This window comes from Ambystoma mexicanum, chromosome 5q (genome assembly GCF_040938575.1).
Source record: "Ambystoma mexicanum isolate Mex_15411 chromosome 5q, UKY_AmexF1_1, whole genome shotgun sequence".
Lineage (NCBI taxonomy): Eukaryota > Metazoa > Chordata > Amphibia > Caudata > Ambystomatidae > Ambystoma > Ambystoma mexicanum.
In genome coordinates, this window is record NC_090933.1 from 1,074,071,721 (window position 1) to 1,074,097,534 (window position 25,814).

General features: G+C 48.1%; 1 protein-coding gene across 2 annotated transcripts in view; it reads left to right on the forward strand.

Annotated features, from left to right (window-relative positions):
- Positions 1–25,814, forward strand: part of TBC1D31 (TBC1 domain family member 31) — a 1,687,314-nt gene that overhangs the window by 1,514,752 nt on the left and 146,748 nt on the right. The gene's annotated exons all lie outside the window — the stretch shown is intronic.

The window sequence follows — 25,814 nt, forward strand, 5'->3', positions numbered from 1 at the left end:
TACGCGTTTCCTCCAGTCCCCGTCATCCCGCAAGTGCTGCGGAGGTTACGGAAGTTCGGTTCCCGGATGATCCTCATTGCCCCGGCGTGGGCTCGGAGGACGTGGTACCCGGACCTTCTCGACTTATCCATCTGCCCTCCACGTCGTCTTCCCTACCGAGACGATCTGCTCTCACGGGAGGGGGGTCAGGTTCTCCATCCAGAGGTCAGATCCCTCAACCTTCACGCTTGGCTTCTGAAAGGTTGAGGTATAAGGATTGGGACCTCCCTGCGGACGTGATGGTGGTGTTGCTTTCGGCCCGAAGGCCGGCAACAAAGTCTCTGTACCGTTGCCGTTGGCGTAAGTTCTGCGACTGGTGCAGAGTTCAGAATGTGGATCCTTTTGCATGTGACATCCCCATGGTTCTGTCCTTTTTACTTTCTTTGGCCCACAGGGGCTTGCAAGTGGGTACCGTTAAGGGTTACCTGGCGGCGCTGTCCATCTTTAAGCGCTCGTCTGAAGAGTGTTCTTACTTTAAAATCCCTTTGATTTCACAGTTCCTGAAAGGGCTCACTAATGTGTTCCCTCCGTCACCTTTCCTGGTGCCCGGTTGGGATTTAAACTTGGTTCTTAAGTTTCTTATGGGTGCTCCGTTTGAGCCTTTACATTCTTGCCCTTTGAGGCTGTTAACTCTGAAAACTGTGTTTTTAGTTGCGGTTACTTCCGCTCGCAGAGTGAGTGAGTTACAGGCACTTTCAGTTAAGCCTCCCTTCACTGTATTTCACAAGGACAGGGTTGTCCTTAGAGTTCATCCTTCTTTTCTTCCGAAGGTAGTGACGGAATTTCATTTGGCCCAGAAGGTTGTTCTTCCGGCATTCTATCCTCCTCCGCATCCTGGTAAGGAAGAGGAGAGGCTCCATAGGCTTGATCCTAGGAGAGCTTTAAGCTTTTATGTTTCACGCATGTCCCGGGTCAGAGTGGATGATCAACTCTTTATTGGTTACGCTGGAAAGCGTTTGGGGCAAGCTGTGACGAAACAGACTTTGTCTCGCTGGATTGTTTTGGCCATCTCGGAGTGCTACCGTTTGGCGGGTAAGGACCCACCGGCTGGCTTGCGGGCCCATTCTACCAGGGGTATGGCTGCGTCTACTGCCCTGCAGAGGGGTGTTCCTATTCGCAACATCTGTGATGCAGCCACCTGGGCTTCAGTACATACATTTGTACGTCACTATTCCCTTGATTCCATCCGGGCACAGGATCTGGCCTTTGGCAAGGCGGTCCTTTGCTCTGCTATTTGATTGGCTATTCTACATTTTGATTCTAAATTCTTTCCCTCCTCCTTGCTTTGGTACTGCTTTGGGAGTCTGTCATAGATATGGAATACGTCGGAGGACCCAATCCCCTCGAAGAACAAGTTACTTTCTTACCTGGTAACGTTCTTTCGATGGGATGGTCCGACGACGTATTCCATATCGCTCCCGCCCGGCCTTCCCCGCTGCAGAATTTCTTTTGCGATTGCAGCTTACGTTCCGCAAGGCTTTGTGTCTGACTGGCAGTTGACTTATGTCACACGTTCTGGGGGGAAAAAACTACAACTGAGGCTATGGGCGTCGTGCGTCCTACTTATCACATCGGATGACGTCGGACGTCGGAGGAGGTCCTCGACGACGGCGTATCGACGTCATCGACGCAGGACGCAGACGCCGAAAAAGTTTCCGAAGCAGCACAGCTGTGGTGATTACATGTCATAGATATGGAATACGTCGTCGGACCATCCCATCGAAAGAACGTTACCAGGTAAGAAAGTAACTTGTTCTTCTCAGGTGATTCACGGTTCACCCTGGATCTCCCTCAGCCGGGCTCAGATCATTTCTCCGTGACAATTGGTCTCCCTCAGCCGTGCTCTGACCAATTGTAGCACGCATTCAACTATCGAAGACTTTGAAATGTGCACAGGAGTTAGCTTGACACATTGCAGGACCACTTCGATCCCAAAATTCACCCATCAATATTTGCCAATTAGTTTGATACCTGAGAAAGTCCTTTGAGTGAGCACCACCTGACGTTTCCTGACCCTTGTGTTGGGACATGTCAGGTATACAGCTCTGGTGTTAGTCTTTTTTCGCTCACGGTGAGCTGTCCGTGAGAAAGTGTTTGTGTTGGGAAGTGGGGCGGGAGGGCGTGGGTTTCCTAGGTATCCTACCTGGTAGGTTGGGGAAAAGGCGTTAAAGGGAAAGGGATACCCTGTCTCACCTTCCGGTGTCCCACTCCCCGAAGACCCACATCCAAGTGATCCTCCCGCACAGGTCCACCCCCAGGAACTGGATCCAAAAGTGATCCCCAGGGACTAGCGGGTGAGACACTTTCAGGTTTCTCACAGTCCCCTTTCCTCCTCCTCTTTGTTCCCTTTCCTCCTCCTTTGTTCCCTTTCCTCACCTTCGTCTCCTTTCCTCCCCTTCGTCTCCTTTCCTCCCCTTCGTCTCCTTTCCTCCCCTTCGTCCCCTTTCCTCCTCTTTGTCCCCTTTCCTCCTCTTCTTCCTCTTTCTCCCCTTTCCTCCTCTTTCTCCCCTTTCCTCCTCTTTGTCCCCTTTCCTCCTCTTTGTCCACTTTCCTCCTCTTTGTCCCCTTTCCTTATCCTTGTCTCTCCTCCTCATACATTGCAATATCCCCAGACTCCTGCCTAACTGCAGTCAGTCTCTAAATTACAGTCCCTAACTTGATCTCAAAGTGGGGTGTGTGGTTCCAGTTGGGTCGAAATTGTTTAGTAGTAGGAGCAATTACAACTAAAGGCTGCATGGAAAGTTTGTGATGGGATGAATGCTGAAAGAATAAAATGTAAGCTACAAGAGTTTTGGTATTTTATGTTGAAACAACTGCCTCAATGCCTGAATATGAATCTGCATATTGTACTTACACATTTCTCACTTGGTTACCTTGCTTGCTTGGAGGATTCAAGGTATGAATGGACTTGTAACTCCTAGTTCTCTTAGATCTCTTGGTTGCCCTTGACACAGATTGCCACCTAGCACCCCTCTCCTTTCTAGCCAACAGCATGTGCTTCTCCGGAACTGTCATCAAATTGTTTGCGTCCTACCTTTGGAATGGATTGTGTCATCCGACGTATTCCTCATCTTTGATCTTTGATATTCAGCTGCTTCAGAAAAAACATTTCGGCAGAGCGCATCAACTTGATGTCCCTTGAAGGCCTCTGTCTCGAGGATGATGTCATCAAAGGCATATATAACACACGCACTGCCCGCTGCCTACAGTTCTGTTTTCCTGTGACAGCTTTAGCTTCGAGAAATACAGCGCACTATTTCACTTTTGTGGTGACTTCGTTATTTCGAGAAATCAAAATGTCTTCTTCAACACCCACAACTCTGAAGACCGGGTTAAAAAAGTGTTGGGATTGTGGGTTGAAAATGTCTTTGACCAATCCCCATCGAATCTGTTTGTGGTACCTTGGGGAAGATCATAATACCTTGGGCTGCTCCAAGTGCCAGTCTGTGACTTGAAAGGCCTTGAAGGAACGTAAGTGGAAGTTGAAGGTAGGCCAAATCCCTAAATCTCCTACCCCGTCCAAGAAACCTTCGACCGACGAGTCGAGAGGCAACTCTCCTCAGAGGAAGAAGGCAAGGCGGTCGAGATCGAGGAGTGGCTCCAACCACTCTTCTTCGTCAAAGAAGTTGAGGAGAAGGCACCGTAGGACACCTTCGTCGACTTTGTCGTCAGACACTTCCCCCGAGAGGGTTTCCTCCCCAACCAAAAAGTCCACTCTGGCCGAGTGAGAGGCTTTCAGAGCAGAGATGCTCAAAATATTTGAAAAACAAAAGCCTCCAAACCATGCTCCTACTGCGCCTTTGAAAGAAGCTGGGAAGGAAAGGACATAAATTGAGAGCCATCGAGGACTCAATCCGATGAAGTCTCATTGAAGAATCAGTCGAGCTGAAAACAGTCGAGGTCGTCGATGCCATCGACACCTTAAACGCCAGCTTCGCCTATGACGTCAGCCACAAACCCTTGACATCGACGCCAAAGGCATCGATGTCAGCTGCACCATCATTGCCAGTTGCGCCATCGTCGCTGAGCGCCCCAGTAAAATCTACGGCGCCAATGAAGAGCATTTCAACGACTCTTTCAGCGTAAAACCCATTATTTGCAAAATCCCTAATTTCTGAGAAAACATATGTACCACTACCCAGGAAAGACTATTTTAAGACGATCTTCCATTTATGAAGAGAATGAGCGGTCTGATGAAGAGGCTCCATTTGACCTCCAATTTGGTATGCCAAATATACCTGAGAGTTTTATTGCAGAGGAGTCAAGGTTGAGGGACCTCTATGACAACCTACAGACTGCAAGTAGGGATGGATGTCTCACCTGAGTTGGAGTTTGGGAGACCAGAGGCTGGGGAGCATGCAGATGCGTCATACAGACAACTCATGTCAAAGGTAGTGGACTAGACCTTAATTGCCATTCGAACAAGAGGATCTAAAAGACATCTTGGGTAAGGGTCCTCAGTCAGATCCCATATTATCATTTCATGTTGCTTTGCAGAAAAGGGTGGCGACGAATTGGGAAACACCGGAAACCAATCCGGCTGTAAATAAGAACTTGACCAAGAAGTACCGCCCTACCAGTAGTGACCCCGATTACCTGTTGAAACGCCCCACTACAGAGAGTCTGGTGGTGCAGGCAGCTATTGCAACATCTAAGAAAGCGGCTTACCCTACTATCACTTCAGATAGGGGCAACAAATGAGTAGATGGATGGGCAAGGAAGCTATTTTCCGCAGGGAGTATGGCACTCAAGTCTGCCAACTCCACATGTGCCCTTGCAAAATCTACGTTCACTCTATGGGACTGCATTTTCAAGGCGACAGAGCACATTCCCGAGGGGGATGAAAGAGACGGGTTCTTAGCCATAGTTAGAGATGGCAAAGAAGCCATGTGTGAGTCTCTTTGGTCAGGTTTGGATTCTGCTGATGGCATCAGTAGAGCCATGGCTACCAGCACCATTATGCACAGGTTTGCATGGTTGCGGAAGTCAGGTTTTGCACCGGACGTGCAGACCAGACTTCTCAACATGCCCTTTGACGGGTTTCACCTTTTTGGCAACAAGGCTGACGAGGGTCTTGAGAAGTTGCAGACCACGAAGGTGGCAGCCAAATCTTTAGGCGCTGCTATTAGCCAACCTCAGCCTTTTCGACCTAGTGGACAACCTTGGAGGGGTAGATCTTTTCGCTACTACTCCTCAATTGGATGAGCGAGAGGAATGGCCAGTCAAAGGGGCCAAAGAAGATTTCCTCGTGGTGGACGAGGAAGGGGTGCAAAGCCAGCTCAAGCAGGGTCTTTGTTACCATCTGCCGCTGCATCAGCCACCTCACAACCTCTCTCAGGTCTTGAGTCGCAGTTCACCAGTGTGGGGAAGACTGTCTCAGGATCTAGAAGAATGGCGAGACATTACTTCGGATGCTTGGGCCTTGGAAACCGTAGACCACGGTTAGTGCCTTCCTTTTGTAGAGAGACCTCAGAGCAATGCACCAGGGAACCACTCTTTGAGGATTCCAGATCTGCTCCTTGAGCAGGAGATTTTAACCCTGCTAGAGAAAGGCGCTATAGAACCAGTCCCTGTACCCGAGAGGAACAAGACTCGGTATTCCCCTTATTTCCTAATACCCACGAAGGACGTAGGACTGCGACCCATCTTGGACTTGAGATACTTGAACAAGTTTCTCAGGAAGGACAAGTTCAAGATGGTCACACTTTCTCAGACCCTTCTAGCCCTCCAACTCCAGTATTGGTTGGTGTCATTGGACCTTCAGGATGCTTATTTTCATGTGCCAATCCATCTCAAGCACAGCAAATACCTGAGGTTCGCAGTTGGCTGTTCTCATTATCAATTTCGAGTACTGTCATTCGGGCTGACTTCCGCGCTGAGGGTTTTCACCAAATTGATGGCTGTGGTGGCAGCGAGTCTCAGGAGAGAGGGGAATTCACATCTACCCCTAGCTGGACAATTGACTGATCAGAGCACGGTTTCCTGAAGAAGTACTGGATCATCTCAACGTCACCTGCCACTCCCTTCATAGACTGGGCTTCTCCCTCAATTACAAGAAGGCCCATATGACACCTTCTCAGAAACTCCAATTCATCAGAGCTGTTCTGGATACATCTTTAGGAAAGTGCTTGCCACCGGCGGTGAGTGCTGAAGACATTCTTCAGATGGTCACCAAATTTGAAAGTGCTCAGTGTCTCCCGGCCGTCTATTCATTTATTTATTTATTTGTAGGCTGCTCGGCCTCATGGCATCCTGCATTTTTCTGGTGCCAGAGGCCCACCTGAGAATGAGAGCCCTTCAATGGGCTCTTAGAACTCAATGGTCCCAGTTCATAGGAAAGATGTCGGACCTACTTCAGGTTCGAAGCAGGGTCATGCAGGATCTTCTGTGGTGGGCCTGTGTGGACAACATTCTGAAGGGAGAACAATTTCGGCAACCATGGCGGGAGATAACTGCATTAACAGACACCTCACTCACGGGGTGGGGAGCCCACACCAACGATCTGACAGTCAGTGGTTGTTGGTCTCCATCGAAGTCCAAGCTACATGTCAGTCTTTTGGAGATGAGGGCAATCAGACTAGCGCTGAAGGCCTTCCCGCCCTCTGTACGGGGAAAGAATGTCCTGATAATGATGGACAACACAGTGGCCATGTAATACCTCAACAAGAGAGGTGGTGTAGGGTCACTATCACTGTGCAGAGAGGCAATGCAGCTCTGGTACTGGGCAATACAAGAAGGAATCTCCCTATCAGCAGTTCACCTAGCCGGAGAGGAGAACACGGCAGTGGACGCTCTGAGCAGGCAGGGCAGAGTCTCCCACAAGTGGGTACTAGCTCAGGAAGTCCTTCAAGAGATCTTCACACTTTGGGGAACCGCTCAAGTGGATCTGTTTGCAATCAGTGTCAACCGCAAGGGCCAACTGTACTGCTCATGGAACTTTCCTCCAAGAGGAGCTTTAGGAGACGCTTTCATGGTGGACTGGGAATTTCCACTCCTGTATGCCTTTCCTCCAGTCCCCGTCATTCCTCACGTGATCAGGAGGTTGAGAAAGTTCGGGAAACGCATGATCCTAATTGCCCCGGTTGGGGCCAGGAGGACGTGGTACCCGGACCTTGTCGACATGTCAGTCTGTCCTCCAATACGTCTTCCACAAAGAGAGGACCTTCTCTGGTGAGAGAATGGTCGGGTTCTCCATCCAGAGGTCAGGACACTCAACCTTCACGCTTGGTTTCTGAAAGGTTGAGATGCAAGGATTGGGACCTCCCGGATGATGTAATGGAGATTTTGCTTTCATCCAGAAATCAGGAACAACGTCTTTGTACCTTTGATGGTGGAATAAATTCTGCAACTGGTACAGAGAAAAAATGTAGATACTTTTCTATGTAAAACACTGGATGTTTTATCTTTTCTGCTATCTTTAGCCAATCTGGGGCTCCATAGAGTGAGCAAGTTGCAGGCACTTTCGTCCAAGCCACCCTTACTATCTTTCTCAAGGATAGGGTTGTTCTAAGGGTTAAACCTTCATTTTTACAAAAAATCATTTTTGATTTCCGCATAGGACAAAATATTTTTTTGCCTTGTTTCTATTCCAACACTTCCAACCCCTCATCCTAGCAAGGAGGAGGAGAGATTACATAGTTTGGACCCTCGTAGAGCTTTATGATTTTATATATCTAGAATGTCAAAACTCTGTATTGATGATCAGCTGTTCATTGGCTATACGGGCCACAAACTAGGTCAGGCTGTATCTAAGCAGACCTTGTCCAGATGGATCATTCTGGCCTTTTCAGAATGCTTCAGATTGGCAGCGAAGGATCCTCCGGAAGGATTAAGGGCCCATTCCACCAGGGGCATGGCTAAATCTATTGCCCTGCAAAGGGGTGTACCTATACAAAATATTTGTGAAGCGGCAATGTGGTCTACTATCCACACATTCCCAAAGCATTACTGCCTGGAATCTTCCCTCGGTCAGGATGGTAGCTTTGATAAAGCAGTCCTGCACTTTCTTCATGAGAACAATTAAAATACGAATTCTACTCCCTCCACCAAATCAAATACTGTTTTGGGAGTCTATCAAAGATGAGGAATACGTGGGAGGACACAATCCATTCGAAGAACAAGTTACTTGCCCCCTGATAACTTTCTTTCGACTGGATGTTCCTCCCCTCATCACCATCCCAGGCTACCCCACAGGAGAATTTCCCATACTATTACATCTTTCGTTCCTTCAAGGCTGAGTACGGTCATTCCCGTAGTTATGCAGGGATTTCTGCTGTAAGGGAAAAAACAGAACTGAAGCCAACGAGCTCTGCGCATGCTATATATGCATTCAATGATATCCTAGAGACGGAGGCCTTTGAGGGACATCGAGTCAGTGCCATCGACGCACAACGCCCTCTGCTGAACAAAACAAATTCTGAAGCAGCTGAGGCTGGATATCGTATATCAAAGATCAACGATGAGAAATACATGGGAGGAACATCCAGTCGAAAGATCGTTAACAGGGGCAAGTAACTTGTTAATCTGGCAGACACCAGACTCTACCTATAGGATCATTCATATCCAGATGACTGCCAGTCACTTGGGGGTCTCCCAAGGTTCCCTCCTCTCCCTGTCGTCTCCAATCTATACATGATACCCTTGGGAGCTTTCCTTAAGGGTCCCAACATAGCAGTTCACATCAGTAGACTGACGATACTCAAATGTACCTTAAGGTCAGTGCCCCCCAGGACATCGCTCACCTCCGCGAATGCCTTGCTGCCACCCAAATATGGATGCCAAACACCTACTTCAAACTAAACCCCACCAAGACTGAAATGCATCCTCATCAGTCCTCTCACCAAACGCTTAGTGCAACAGTAGCTGGACGGCATGACTTGGAAGGATTCCCCCTTCAGCTGTCAAACTTGCCCAAATCACAGGGCTTCATTGTTTACAATAGGCTTTTCTTCCGAAAGCACACACCTGGCCGCCATCAAGGCAGCACACCATGCGTCAGCTAGCCTCATCAGAGGTGTCCGCAAATTTGACCATACATCTGTAACACTGCACAAGCTTCACTGGCTCCCCTTCACGGACATGTTTATATTTAAAACTGTGTATATCACCTACAAAACAGTCTCGAACAGAACACCAACATACTTTCGGTGGTCAACTCCATGACTCTGGTGGCTCTCACACCTCACGTAGTACAATTCTGAAAAGGTTGGATCGCTGAGGTAGGAGCAGTCAGTGCAGTCACTACCTCCTCGAGAAATGAGCAGGAAAAAGGCCCTAATTAACAAACAGAAAAAAACCTTTGAGAAAATGGTTCAACTGAACTCATTGAAAGACTTTTTCATAAAACAAGGCAAAAGAAACCACGATCAAATAGACAAGCTCTCCAATGCCGAGATTTTAGAGGCCACAAAGGAGCCTCCTCGGCCATAAAAATAAGGAAAACTAACAACAGCACAGCCTTTCTAACATCAATGGGCCTGGCAGAGCCCGCTGGGAAGTACCTGGAAACAAAGGACTTAAACAACAAACCTCCTGCAGCATCAGTAGGCCAGATCTGCGAAATCGAAATGTACACTGCCCCGCCTCAAATCCACTTTTCTAAAAACTCTGAAGAAACTCACGAACCTGCAAAATTGGCTGAAATTCGGGGTTTAACCCCTCTGGCGGAACCCTTGGGGGAACTGGATCTGTCAGCTGGGAAAGCCCGTGATCAGCCTTTAACGATTGACAGGCCCTCCAGCCCTGCTCCAGTGGGCACCCCTAATCACCATCATGCTTCGAATTCTCGGCAAACAAAGCCTCATAAGTCTCTCAATCAGCAGGACATGGGCTTGGGAAAAGACTGTGAACGACCATCTTTGGGTAGACCTGAAAGACATTCAACACCTCAATTGCTTCCGGCCCATGTTCTCAATCTTTCTTCCCCGCCGAGTACAGCCCAGAGACGTCAGAGCCTGGGAAATCAACTGCCGCCTGCCCTCAAAGAAACCCCATCGAAGTCAAAAGATTTGTCAACCATCATGTCAGCACTTACCATCGCGTTGAGCCCATTCTGTAAGCTTTACGAAGCTCTATATGATAGTCAAAGAGACCAAAAAACTTTAATAGCGATGATGCACATGAAACTCATTTGTTTAGAAGGTTTCATCCAAGCGACGGAAAAAAGGCAAGCCAGTTCTACTACTCCAACTACCAATTCTCAGTCCATGCACAATGAATCAGAAAATTCACGAACTAATACAGACCAAGCCATATTGAAAAAAAAAGAGCTTCACAATGAAATCTCAAAGCACTCAAACAGATCAGAAAAAACCACACCCAGTGACTAAAAAGAATCTACACTGGGACAACTTTAGCATTTTCAATTCCCCAAAATGGGCAAACCTGCCGGAGGTTTTCTTTTTCAAGGAAAGCTCGCCAAGAAAAGTCCAAACTGACATCAACACCTCGGCAGGTGCCTTCAACAAGAAACAACTGGTGAGGGTTTCACAGGAGACCAAGAGCTCGTTGGAACATACTCCTAATGCTCAGAGATCGCCAAAAAAAACAAGCCCTTCTGAAATTAAATGATCCATCGGACCAGTCAAAGCAGTCGGCCGATCAGGCTGGCCAAAGCCAGGCACCAGACTATCCCACAAAATCGAAGCCCTTGTCGGGAAAAAAAATACCAGAAACCATTCTGGCGACGCCAAAAAGGGGCGCAACTCTGCCTGAGTCCAACATGCAATCCCCTAAAACAACTGAAGACTTTCTCGCAGACTCATTTCTAATGAATCTCTCACAGCACTTGAACGACACTGTGCTAGGTGAGGATGGAAGAACTCAAAGGACTCCGCCGACCGCCAGCTCTACCCAAAGACACCAGACAGCAACGGAGCGAACACCTAAACTGCATACTGGAGAGCGACAAAGATACCCGCAGGAAGCAATGCAGCGCAGCACTAAGAGGTTGGAAGAGTTAGAATACAGTAGAGCCAAAAGAGCATAATTGAAAACTCCTCCTAAACACCATCGCCGACAGAATAAAGCCTCGCCCTCAAAGCATAAAAGCGCAGTAAATCCATCAGATACAGAATTGGCACTCAGAAACAGCCCTCACAAACTTTTGCGAAGGGGAAGGTCTGAGGAAAAGAGAAAGACAGCACTTTCCGACACTCGGGGAAAGGAGAGGCCGCTCACCATCGATCTTAACCCTGAAGTTAGAACAATCAACTAGGAACAAAGACGACATGGTGCTAAACCGTAGAATGGTGAGAGATATCTTCAGCAAAATCTCGGCCCTTAAACACCTGGAAACGGAAGACTACCTGAGAATTGAACCTTACCATAGGGGAAAAACAGCGAAAGCCTACATCCATATAAGAACAACTGCACTCCCAACCTCAATGAATAAAGCCCTGGACGAGCTAACTTCACAGGGTTTTCACCTTTCAATACTAACTACATCTCTAACAACTTCTGCAGCTCCTAACCACAAGCTAAAACAATTGCCAAGCAGAACTTACCACAAGTCCACAATAAGAGACTCCACCAAAGCGGGAAGAACGACGAGTGGCAAGGCCAGTCCAATGGTGCAGCGGCAACCTAGTCATAGTAGAATCACCAATGCGACAGAGTTTGGTGCAAAAATGGACCAACTGCACAGATTCGAGTCTGGGGCTGACAATAAAAATCAAAAAATGAACCAAACTAAGCTAATTAGAACTCAAAGCAAATCCAGTACCTCGTCGCTCACAGAACCCAGCGAGAAGCTGGACAGGTCTGCAGTCAAAGCCAACAACGTGAAAGGAAGCAAATCGCTAACTGCACCCCTGGAACAACTGTAGGCGTGGCTCCCTAAACAGCTGTCAATCAGAAGCCACAAATGGCAGTTTCCTACCGACGGATTCGCGACACAACCGTCGGTTAAGCTAGGAAAACCAGTCCTATCGTCAACAGTCTTAACAATGGGATCTTGGAACACACAGGGGTTCCGGCACCTGATGCAAAGAGGGGATGTCAATCTAAATGATTACGATATCTTGGCTTTGCAAGAGCCCTGGTTATCAGAAACTCCATACCTCGACGGATTCACCATTGTGGACTCGCCAGCCAAAAAAAAGTCTTGGGCCGTCCGTCAGCAGGAATTCTTCTTGCAGTTCAATCAGGCAGAGGAATCACACTTGAGCAAACCGTATCAGTTTCCAGAACTCATCTTGCAGTTCTTACCAGCTGGATACTGCCGGATCCTACAAAAAAGGGAATTACAATGAAACTCCAGATTGCAATTATTGCAGTCTACTGGAACCCTCAAATTATAGAGAACAACGCCTTTCTCAACTCTATTGAAGCGACTATCGACCAGCTGTACACAGAAAAAGAAGTGTCCGCCTTGATAATCTGCGGAGACTTAAATGCGAGATGCCCCTCGACCCCGAGCGACATCAAACATGGCACTACCTCAGCGGAAAACCGCGGTAAACAATGGGTGGAGCTGATGAAGTCGAGAGGATGTGCAAACCTCGCCCTAGCTTTTCCCAATCCTAATCGATGTCCAACATGGGAAAATCACATTTCAAACGCCACCATAGATTATATCTTCACATGCAACCATATGCTCAACCTGGCTACCTCGTTTGAGTCGTAAAAACGATCGTAAGCGATCACAACCTGTTTAAAGCTACCTGGACTGTGTCCCCCCAGGAAACTATGTGGACTGAATCCCAAACTGAGTGCAACCAACAGAGGTCCCGATTGAAATTAACAGAGCACAGAATAAAAGAACTAACAGTTAGATACAACAACAGTTTGGAAAACAAAGCAACTCAAGGGCTTTCTGAACCGGACTATCAGCCCTTGTTGAGCCCTTACAAATTAAGGACAACAAAAAAATGTCCTTCGAGCGACCAGTTCGCGCATCAATATGATAAACTAGTGGCGGAAAGAGCTGCAATAAGACGCCTAAATAGAAAGGCTAGAATCGCAAACACAGCAGCCGCCCTTTTGGAATGGCAAAAAGAGACAACACTATACAAAGCCTGGTTAATAAATCAACGGATGTCCGTCTACCAAAAAGACTCAGAAGCAATGCTTGCAAAAATGGGGGGAAAGAACGTAAGAGCCTTTTGGTTACTGATCAAATCCTCGGGGGCCCACGCTGAGCCGTCTCTGACCAACAGAGTGAGTGAAACCTGCTGGATGGCCCACTTCAACAAAGTTTTTGGAGGCCCCATTGTAATCTCTGAATGCGGGATTTCCGATACAAGCGAGGAATGGGTAGACGTGGCAGACAGAGAGTCTATCTTAACTGCCATAAGCAAACTAAAAAATTCAAGGGCCCCGGGTCCCGATGGGGTGACAAACGTAGACTTGAAAAACTTTCCAGAAGAATGGTCCTTCTTTCTCTCTAAAGTCTTCGAAACCTGCGTAAAGAGCCGCCTGCTCCCGAGATCATGGACAAGAGCTGTGGTAGCCCCGATTTTTTTAAAAGGCGACAGGACAAACTCTCAAAACTACCGACCAATTGCACTTCTTTTTTTTTTATAACATATTTTATTATATTTTGTGCAAGAAACAACAAGAAATCAACAAAACTACAAGACTACAAGACTTTGCATACGGCTGGCAGGGTAGCCTGGACGAATATACTGGAGGACTTAGGCAAGCATAGCAACACATGTGAAATAAAGTATATGAGCAGTTGAGGTGGCAATCAGTTCCTGGATAGTCATATTACGTGAAAATGCCCCAAAGCATGGTGTTAGCAGGCATGGATTTTGCAGGACTGCACGCCAATGCACAATGACGCTATTGCAGTAGATTTACATTGTTTGTTCCCATCTTCCCCAAATCTTGTCCGCTTTGCCCGGACAACCTCTGGCTTGATAGACTCTGCGTTCCATTAAAATGATTGCATCCACATCCGATAGCCAGTGATCATATTTCGGGGTGTTTTCTGAACCCCATAATTGCGCGATGTTCCTTTTCGCAATTCCTGTGGCAGTTGACACAAGTAGCTTTTCGAATCGTGACAGTTCTAGGTCGTCTGTAATACCTAGGAGCATGAGTTTAGGGTCCGTCGGAACTGGGCGGGACATGGCCCTAGAGAGCCTTGCGCTACATTTATGCCAGAAGCGTTGTATGCGTGCACACTGCCAAAGGATGTGGTAAAAGGATCCTTCTTCTTGTTTGCAGCGTAGACACTTGGGGTCGGTCGATTTACCCCAATTGTAGAGTGTTATTCGAGGATAATATATCCGATGTAGTATTTTAAGCTGTACCAAACGAATCCGTGCCGAAATTGCGCATTCTCTAGGATACATTAGGATTTCAATCCAGTCTTCTGGTAATATGGGGCCAATGTCGTTTTCCCACTTCGTCTTCAGGGTCAGAAGTTCTTTCGTGCCGAATGAAGAAATAACATTGTACATGGTAGACGTGACTTTATTGTTCACCTTGTCCATTACTATATTTCTTTCAATAGGTGTGCATTCCGGCATGTCCACAAGTTGGGCTCTGTGTGCGACAAGTGCGTGTTGTAGCTGTCTGTGATGATACTGTTCAGATTCCGGCAAGCCATGTGCCGCAGCGAGCTCGGGGAACTGCGTCAGCCGGTCGTTTACGATTATCTGTTGGATCGTCTGTATGCCAGCTACGACCCAGGCTGGCCATTTCGGGAGGTTGGCAAGATTCGAAAGGTGAGCATTGTTCCAGATGGGCTGGCGTGGGGTGATTTTATTGTCCCAACCCAAGTGTCTGTGTATTTCTTTCCATACCAGGGCTGTGTGTACTGCTATCGTGTGTGCAGGTGGGTGAGTTTGTTTGCAGTAGAGACTTTCGAGTGGGGACATTCCATGTCTCGCCGCTAGTTCGGCTCTTATGTGAGGGATGCTCGGGTCCCCGTGTAGAATATCATTGACTGTTGCCATCTGGGATGCCCAGTAATAAATCTGGATATTCGGGAGCCCTATTCCCCCTTCCCAAACCGAACGTTGGAGAGTGTGGAGGGCAATTCTCGGGCGCTTCCCACCCCAGAGGAGTATACGTGTTGTGCTATTTATACTGTGGAATTCTGCAGCGGGGATGTGGAGGGGGGCATTCTGAAGAACATATAAAAAGCGGGGTAGGGCCAGCATCTTGAAGAGCGCTGCCTTTCCTAACAGTGTCAACGGGAGTGCCTGCCAGTGGGTTACATCTTGCTTATATCTTTTAGTAAGTGGGCGTAGATTTTGTTCTACATAGTTATTTAGTTCATTGGCGATTAAAATACCCAGGTATCGGAACTGTTTGGTTTCAACCTTATATGGGGAGCCCGCTGTCGGAACGCAGTCTATCCCTTTAACCGGGAACAGCACAGATTTGGACCAATTTACTTTAAGTCCGCTAAAGGATCCGTATTCTAGTAGGATTTGCGTGACCACAGGGCATGAAGAGGCTGGGTCGCCCAGGTATACTAGGAGATCATCTGCATAGAGGGAAACTCTATCTTCACAGCCCGGACCCCATCGAAAGCCAGTCCATGCGGAAGAATCCCTCAGGAGGACTGCTAGTGGTTCCATTATTAGTGCGAACACCATCGCCGAAAGTGGGCAACCTTGTCTGGTTCCCTTCCCTAGCCGGACAGTGCGCGACGGCCACCCATTTACTTTGACCTCGGCTATTGGGTTCTTGTATAGGAGTTGCACCCATTTTATGAACGGTTCTCCGAAGTGCATCCTATGCATTATGGCCCATAGCGCCTCCCAGTGAACAGAGTCGAATGCTTTCTCGAAGTCTATGGCCAACAGAGCCAGAGATTGCTGCAGGGCCGGGGCTCTTTCTAGTGCCAAGTGTAATCTGCGAATGTTCATTCTGGTCGACCGCTGGGGAATAAAGCCACATTGGTCCGGGTGGATCAGTGATGTGATGACTAGTTGTAATCTGTTGGCTAGAACTTTGGCCAAAATTTTTGCTTCGCTATTGATAAGGGATATGGGACGATAGGATGTGCATTCTTCTGGGGGTTTGCCTTTTTTAGGGATCACTATGATGGTAGCTTTGCGAAGGTCGGGTGGGAGCTCATTCTGGGTTAGAGAGTGTTCAAACACCTTGAGCAAGTGTGCGGGTATGTCCAGATGTTGTAGTTTTTTCCAAATGTCAATCGGGAACCCATTCCGGCCCGGGGTCTTGCCGGCCTGGAGTTGCATAATGGCAGTTGATATCTCGGTAGTAGTGATTTTACTATCTAGGGCAGTGGTCTGGTCTGGGGTGAGTGTTGGGAGAACGATATCATCTAGTATGGTACTATCCACAGTATCGGTGGGGGGTTCGTAGAGGTTCTCGTAGAACTCAGCAAAGCGTTCAGCGATCTCTGCGTCGGCATGGACTAGGTTTGCGTTTAGGGTTCTGATGCATTTCACCTTCGATTGTCCTTCATCACGCCTTTCCAGCCACGCAAGCAGTTTGCTTGCTTTGTCGCCTGTTTCATATACACGCGCCTTCATTGCTGCGTGTGCTTTCTTGGCGCAGTCCAAGGATAAGTTATGCAGCTTCCTTTGTGCCAACAGTAGAGCCCTGTTTGACTCCGGGGTGTCATTGGCAATGTGGTCCAGTTCCTTGGATGTGACCTCGGATTCAGCTTCGACGATTTTTTCGCGCTGTTTCTTCTTCTTATGGGACGTCCACGATATGATTTCTCCGCGGAGGACTGGTTTGTATGCCTCCCATAGTGTATTGGGGTTATCAACTGAGTCTATATTAAGCTCAAAGTAGTCGGAGGTGGCGGTCTCTACCATCTCCTGAAATTCAGGGAATCCCAAATAGTAGGAATTAAGGCGCCATGAGGGGGGTGGTCTCGGTCTGGCCGTTTCCAGCTCCAGCAGCAATGGGGAATGGTCAGAGATTCCTCGGGGAAGGAAGGATGCATTGTTTATTTGGTGGATACTTTGGTGTGGGAAGAAGAAGTAGTCTATCCTAGACATCGAGGCGTGGGCCCCCGAGTGGAAGGAATATTGACGAGTCTGTGTATTAAGGGCCCTCCATGCGTCGCAGAGGCCCATTGCCGACACAAAGGAGGCCAGTTTGGTTGTGGTGGCGGGATTCCTGGCTCTTAGGTGCGTGCGATCAAGCGTATAGTCCATGACCTCATTGAAGTCTCCCCCTATCACCAATGTGTCTGCAGTTCTCGTTGCCAGGATGGGGGTGATTTCGTTTAGCAGATCTTTGAGGAGAGCTGGCGGGGAGTACACTGCCATGAGTGCTAGTGTTTGGTTCCATAGTGTTGCCTGAATGAATGCATAACGGCCTCCTCTGTCCAGCAACACGCCTGTGGTCACTAGCGGAAGCCTCTTGTGGATTAGTACGAGGACCCCTCTCGCTCCCATAGAAAAGCCTGCGTGTACCGCAGTGCGGTAATTAGATCTTTGAAAAAATTTGCATGTGGTTCCGGCCAGGTGTGTTTCGGTCAGTATGGCTATGTCTGGGGAATGTCTATTTAGATGTTGCAAGACTAGCCGTCTTTTGATGCTGGCACCCAGTCTGTTCACATTCCATGCCAGGAGTTTAAGATTACCTTGGGTTGCAGTGTTTCGGGTTGCCATTGTCAATGGGCAATTTGTTTACACAGATATATTTCCTTGGTTGCATGCGCAATATTTCTGTCGTATTCGATCCGTATAGCATACTCGTCTTGCCTCTGTATGTCAAACATTGAATAACTATAAGAAACCCAACTCCCCCCTCCCCATACTCCACCCACAACTGAAGCATCTGTCGACCCAGTGTTAACTTTTAAACAATTTAACAATAGTCTACATCTGCCTGCCTCGTGGCAATCCGCGTCTCGGGCACAGATGTGCCAGTTGTTACGCCCCGGGGGGAAGACACAAGGCAGGGTGTTGGAACTCCGCTATGTGGTGTTCCGAGTTCGTTGGTTTGGTGTCCAGGGGCTGGGGGGGGCGCTGTGTGGGCGGCCGCCAGCCGGAATTGCTATCCTAGTCGCATTTACAGTGTACAATACAGCATCCCTGCAGGGTCATAGTGGTGGCCTGGATATCCCAGATATTAGTGATGTCTACTAAACTTCTGCTTGTTGTGGGACTCCGTCCTGTTGTTGTTGCTGCGGTTCCCGATCAGGCGGTCGGTCAGGGCGCGGTCCATTCCGTTCTCTCCCTCCTCTCCCGACAGTGCTCCAGTCGCCGTCTATGTGTCTTTCAGCCCAGCTCCACGCCTCCTTGGGATCAGTGAAGTGGACTGTCGTGTTCTTGTGATATATTTTGAGTTGGGCAGGGAATATTAGCCCGTATTTGACTCCCATTGCTTGCAGGCGTTTTTTGAGGGGATCAAAGGATTGGCGCGCTTTCTGTACTTCTCTGGTGAAGTCAGGGAAGAAAGCAATCCTTGAGCCATTGTATGTAATAGTCCCTTTGGACCTCGCCAGTTGCAGTACTGTGTCCCTGTCTCTATAGTTTAGAAACTTCGCAATGACTGTACGTGGTGGTGCTCCTGGAATGATCTTGCCTGTGGGGATGCGGTGGGCTCGCTCGATGGAAAAGAATTTGGAGAAGGATTGTGCGTCATATATATCCGCAAGCCACCCTTCAAGAAAAAGTTCCATGCAATCTCCTTCTGCTTTCTCCGGAATACCCAGTATGCGGACGTTGTTCCGTCTTGATCTGCCCTCACTCATCGGCTCTCGATTCCAGGAGCTTTATGCGTGCCAACATGCCGGACATCTGTCGGTTCACACCGCGAAGGTTGTCCTCCGCTTCGGAGATCTGCATCTCCGCTTCCCCAGTACGAGAGGTCAGCTTCTGCAGATCATGTCTTAGCAGGGATACATCCGCACCAATGCTGTCCATCTTTTTCTCCATGGAAGTTCTAGAACTGGCAATAGCACCCATTATGTCTCTGAGGGAGATACTATCCTCCATGGGGTCTGAGTCCTGTTGCGTTGGTCTTTCCGGGGAGCGGGTGAGTGGCGTAGTTACGTATTGTTCAATCCGGCTTTGAGTGGAGGTCTTTCTAGGCTTATCTTTCCCCATTGTAGGTGAGGTGGGGAGGTGGTGGCAAAGGTTCACCCGGGAGAGGATGCTCGTTAGAGGGCAGGGAAGCAAGTGATGGTGTTCAATAGGCAGAAGAAATGGTTATGGCAGGCTCCACTGATGGCCCTTCGGGAGAGGGGCATCCACAGTCCATGTGCACGCAGCTGGACACGTGTCGGGGGGAAGCCCACAGATTTGGGTCTGGTTCGGTCGGAGGGCCGGAGTTCTGTGCACCGCGACTTAGTGGGTTCTTCTCCCAGTACCGCTTTAAGTGTGTTGAATCGGTTCCGAGGATGTGTTTGGCGGGTGATCACCCGCGGTTTTGGGTAGGCCTGTGGGCTTAGAGGTAGTAAGGCCTATCTCTCCGGGGTTCGGAGTTTCGCTCAGGAGCTGCGACACACGCGTCGGGCCTAGAGCGTGGCGTTTGCACATATGTGGCGAGGAAAAGTCTCATAGGATGCCAGGGTCCAATCCCCCGTCTCCCCCTCTCCTTACCGCTTGGCCCGAGTCCTCAGCGGGTGCTTGACTGGGACCGGAGTGGCTTTGTCCCAGTGATCCTCTGGTGGGGCCCGTATCGTGCCACGCCCGTATCAGGAGGTGTGGATCACGGCGGGGGAGGGCGCCTTCGTATTGTTGGAGCTGCCGGCTGGCTTCTCACCCCTTCAGGCGAGGTGACGGTATGGTTTCCCACAGGCTCTCGTACGTCGCAGCCAGCGCGTGGGAGGCCGTGCTCATTTCGCAGTTTCCCGGGGTGGCCGTAGTTTCAAGGATTCTCAGTCTCTGCCTCCCTCGCCCTCAGGCGGCCATCTTGGATGTTGGTAACGGTCCGCAATTTGAGTGCGCTGAGGGCTATATCTCGCAAAGCCCGCACCGATTCGGGTCTGCGATGTTCCGATTCGAAGCAGCAGGATTTCAGACGTCGCTGTAGTATTTTAGGGCTTTTTATCTATAATTCTAGTCGCAGGATGGATGTAGGATTAGGCTGGCGGCCGGGAGCAGCGAGGAATCACGTCCTCATCCTACGCCTGCTGGCCACGCCCCCCACCAATTGCACTTCTTGATGCAATAGGGAAAGTGTTCGCCTCTCTCCTGCTATGCAAATTTCAACTTTGGTTCAAGAAAACAAGCCTTAATGATCCGTTTCAGACGGGATTCCGGAAAAACTCAGGAACCATCGTTAACATCATGCTGCTCAGTACTCTCAAAAGCAAATCACAAGATGGAGCCGTACAGCTGTTCCTCGCATTCGTAGACCTCTCACAGGCCTTCGATATGGTGGACCGACCACTATTGTGGAACAAACTGGCAGCCGCAAATTGTCCTAAGGCGATATTGAATCCAATAAAGGCCCTCCATACGAGTACATCAATGAGAGTAAAGCTGAATACTAACGGCCTATTGTCAGAAGAAATTCCAACGTCCAGGGGTGTAAAACAGGGCTGCCCCCTCGCCCCGGCCTTATTTACTGCCTTCCTAGGAGACTTCAATTTCACTGCAGAAATGGCGAAAAATTTTCCTCCGAAAATAGGAGGATTGGCAATCGGAAGACTACTTTATTATGCAGATGACATCACCCTGGCCGACCAAACCCCCATCGGCCTGCAAAGACAACTAACCAATCTAGCAAGCTACATCAAATCGAACAAATTGCAAATCAAGGCGTGGTTGACCTCTTTCCTTTCAAATCGACCCTCCCAGGTCCAACTGGGGTCCTTCCTCTCCGACATCTTTTTCTCCACCTGTGGTGTCCCCCAGGGATCTAATCTCTCTCCCTGGCTGTTCAACCAGTATCTGGCACTCCTTGCCCACCGCATCGCCGCTCTCTGCCCTAATTTCCAGTGCTATGCGGACGATACCCAGCTCATTTTCAGGCTACCCTCAGCCTCCCCCTCTCCTTCCCTCATCTCTGACTGTCTGTCTGCTATCCAAGAATGGTGTGCCGCCAATGACCTCTGCCTTAATGCCAGTAAGACTGAGATTCTACTCATCGGTACTCCCACTCCCTCCTTCCCTGTAGCTCTCTGGCCTGCCTCCCTTGGCCCCCTCCCTGCTCCTACCTGCAAGGCAAAAAACCTTGGGGTCATCTTCGACTCCACACTCTCCTTCTCTCCTCATATTTCTGACGTCGCCAAGAGGTCACACTACCAGCTGCACCTCCTCAGAGGTATTCTTCCCTTCCTCTCCTTCCCCCAGAAGCTCACTGTCTCCCGAGCCCTGGTTCTCTCGAAGCTGGACTACTGTAACAGCCTCTATCTTAATCTGCCTGCCTCCACTCTCCGCCCTCTGCAACTCATCCAGAACAGAACTGCGAGACTTGTCCTTGGCCTCAAGCCCAGGGACCGTATCTCTCCAGGACTGAAATCTCTACACTGGCTCCCAGTGGCTGCGAGGATAAAGTTCAAAACCCTCTGCATTGTCCACAAGGCCTTCTGGGGCCTGGGTCCTAAATACCTTCAACTCTCTCTTCCTAAATATCTTCCTTCCCGAGCCCTTCGCTCATCCGCCTCCAACTCCCTCAGGGTTAGCCGCTTCTCGAAGCAACGAGCTGGGGGTAGATCTCTCTCCGCGGCAGGGGCCTCCCTCTGGAACAGCCTTCCTGCCTCCCTGAAACTTGAGGAGAACCATCTCCGGTTCCGGAAGCACCTCAAAACCTTCCTCTTTGCTTCTGCTTTCCCTCTCCCTCTCCCCTGCTGAGCGGCTAATTAATTTTCACTGAAGCTGCACTGATCCTGCAATTGGACCACTCTAAACGGCCTCGGTCCTGGGCCCTGCCACTCTCCACTTGCACTGATGCCCTGGAACCCCTTTGCACTGCGGGTCTGTCTCTGTATCCCTACAGCCCCCCCTCCCCCAGCACTTGTTCTGCACTTACCTCACACTTGCCACCAGCTGGCCCTATTTATTTATTTATTACGTACGCCTCTTACCTTGTACTGCACTCCCCCCCCCCCTTCCCCTTGCACTTTTCCCCTCCCCTACCCCTGCACTTGCGCGATCTGAATGACACCTGGCCTAGTAGGATCGTTTTCTGTCTCCCCTTGTACCCCCCTCCCTGCCTCGTCGCGCCTTGAAACACTTGTGTATAGGCGCGTCACAAATACCATATCATATCATATCATATCATAATGTCAAGAAAACAAAGATAATGATTTTGGGGATAAATCCAAGAAACAAAACCAGCTCTAATTCGAAGTGCCCGTCATGGCAGTTAGAAAGCAACCCTATTGAAGTTGCGAAGGAATTCAAATACCTGGGCGTCATGCTGGACAACTCACGTTCAGAAACCTGCATGCAGCGCTTCATATGGTCGAAAGCAAGATCTTCAGCAACCCAAGCACAAATGCTAGACAATAAATTCGGCAGGTTCTCCTTGATTCCGCTGCTAACCTACTACAAGTCAAAAGTGGTTCCCAGTTTATTGTACGGAGCAGAAGCCATGCCAGCCCTCCCAGAGGAGATTTGGGTAAAGATCGAAGGACTCTCCTGGAGATTAGTTCTGTCTCTACCGAACTCCACATCCATGTCGGCCATCAGGAGAGAGCTAGGCCTAATTTCTTTGGAGGCCCGGGCTGAAAACAACAGTATGTCTCTCTACAGAAACATCTTGCTCCCGGAAGCTTCGCCCTTGTATATCCTGCTCCAAAAAGAACTCAAGTCAGGCAGATCAAAAATGCTTACTGCCTGGGCTTGAAAGAGAAAATCCAAGCTGGAATCCGTTGCATGTTCAGAGACTGAACTGCTGCAGAACCCACTGAGAATCAAAAAAAAACTTGAAGAGCTAGACTGGATCAGGACTCAAGAGAATGCGGCAAAGAATAAGCTACTAAGGCATCTGCCACCCTTTGCAAGGAAAATCAATGATCCAGCGGAAATTTACAAAAAATTCCCAAGCAAAAAACGTTGAAATCTTTTTATCAGAGCAAGACTGAACCTATTGCCAACAAATGAAATCCGCTTCATCAGAGGATTGGCAATCACGAATACTTGCAGACTATGCAAGGAGGAGGCCGAATCAGAATCAATCCGCCATTTAGTAACTTCATGCACGGCACTTCAATCAATGCGAGAAAGCTATCTAAAATCGGTCTTAGAGCCTTACGGGGTCCCTGAAGAATCGAGATGGTGGCCGCGTATGATCAGTGGCCAAAGAACTGCTTGGACCATTGCCACTACCAAAATCCTACAGTCAGCGTTGGAAAAAATTGACTCGGAGACCAAGGGTGGGAATGATAGATAAAAAAGCAACCAAGAATAGCAGGAGAAATGCAACAGTACAAATACACGAACCAGGAAAGGAAAAGAAATGAAAAGAAGGATTGAAAGGAGCTGCATCGGTTTTTGTAAAAACAATTAATTTTGTTAACGCAAATAAAAAAATAAAACATTTTTTTTAAAAAAGGTTGGATTCTAAGTCAGTCCGTAAAGTGGAAACTCGCAAGCAGTCCTTCTCCAACCACGCTCCCACCATCTGTAACTCAATCCCAACAGAGGCTCCAAATGACCCCACTAATTCTGCATAACCCTGAAAATGTGTCTCTTTCACCAAGACCTGTCAGATGAATAAAAATCCCTGCCTTCCTCCACCAACAGTAGTGCGCTGCAGTATAAAATGACTAGCCCAATGCTGGCACCCTCCTGTTGTAAAGCACCCAGCTGTTCTTCAGCTAGGATCACGCTATAAGTAATACAAGATAAATAGGAATGGAACTTTAAGCTCTGTTAATGAACGTGAAATTTGCTGTCAAGCACTGAGTAGAGCAGTTGCTTCACTTGTGACATGGGTAAACGGTAAGGCACGGCTTCTTCTGAAATGTGTCCCACTCAGAACTTAGTTTATGGCCTTGAAACTATTGAATCTTCCATACATCGGTTACAACTCGCTTGTTTACATGAATTTTGATACCCTCTTTGAGCAGTCACTCTGTGGGCGGGACTTTGGACATCCCAATATTCTTACCTTGCTGCAAATGGTAGTTATGAAGCTGTACTTGCCCTCCTTCCTACATGTGGTCTCCTATATCATGCAAGTCTCTATTCTAATTTGAATGTAAAGTCTGACATTCTGGTACTGTATTATATGGTTTATTAATGGTAACATTCTGTTGGACTTTCGTTCCGCCTATTTGGGACTTTAAGGTGTATTTTAACATTATTGATGATGCCATGCTGGATGGGTCAGAGTTAAAAATGTATTTTATAGACCTCCTTAGCAGGCTGTGCAAGCTTCAGTATTTATGTTGCAGCTGCTCAGGTGACACGTTAGAAGTATGTAGTCAGTCAGCAGAAGCTAACAGCTCACTTAATAATAGTCCCCACCTATGATGACCAGCCCTTCAGCTTGCATTTTCATTGAAATCAACAGTTCTTTATGGGACCAACATAAATTCATGCCTAAATATGTAAAATGCAAGCAATAACTACAAAAGCTAAAAACCTTTGGGTTTACCATGAATGTTCAATTGAAGTTTGGGGAAGGCATTGGCATCTTACTGCAATACCACAGCACAATGCAACAGCTTTGAGTTTGAGCAGTGAGCTATTTTTGAAAGATGGGAAAGTCATTTGACATTTGTGTATAGACGTGTTTATAAATGCCATATCATATCTTATATCATGCATAGTGACTAGGATACTTGTAAATGAGACAATGTTTATATTTTGATGACATTCAAACACAGTAAAATATTGACTAAATTATAATAAGTACCCAGGATGTACAACTGCTTACTCCCTCCAGCTTGGATTGTAACTCCTCTGATCTGTTTGCTTTGCAGTTACTATTACTTGCCTTGCTGCGGGCTCAGCAAGTGAAAATATTGATTTACATTTGATAAATGTCTTTCTTAGCTGTTGTAATAATTTGGGGAAACTTAACTTCAGGCGGCTCTGATCAATATCCAGGCCAGGGAAAGGGGATAGGCACATCTAGAATCACCTCTCCGATGATGTACTCTACACGAGCAGCGTAGTTGTGTCCCTTGATATGTCTTATCTTTAGCTGTTTTAGCCTCTACCACTTCTCCCTTGCCTTGCATGTAATTCACAGAATGTAGTGGTGCAACTGACTGAAGTTGGGAACACAAGGTAGGTGGTAGAAGATGGTGAAAATGCTGGTTGGTGGTGGTGTGAGTGAGGCTGAGAATTAAGAGCAGAGTTCTTGGGTGTGTCTCGGCATCATCATTAGCAGAACACTCAGAGAGCATGAGTAATGCCAGAATTGGTGGTCTGAGTTAGTATGAGCTTCAATATGGTCATCATTCGGAGACTATACTATGTATTCTGGGACAGGACCCTGAGTGAGCCAGTTTACTGCTGGAGGCAGGGCACTGAATGAGGCTGTTTGTGTCAAGAGGAGAGTTCTGAGTGAGTCACAGTATTCTCATGAGAAGAGCACAGGGGGAATTTCATCTGGAACAAACCTCTGTGTAAATGTTTGGTATTAACAGGAGGCGCAACCTTAAACAATGTTCAGGCATTTTAGGAAGAGCCTACAAGATTCAATATCCTTTTTAGTTTATGTATGGATTGTTTAGCCTGTCAGCAAATAGTTCATGTTGGCAGCTAGTTCGCAGGGTAGGGTGGTTTTCTGGAGTTATGCACATGTTAATGACAATTAGGACATGACGGTCCTCACCTTGCGTACAATTGGTGATCAAAACCTAGGTCATTCGTATGGGAAGTTGGCAAGCATGTGTACTTAATTTTGCTTATTGATATTCAGTAATTTGACAACTTTTTTCAAAACAGTCCCCATCAATGGAAGGAGAAAAGGAAGGT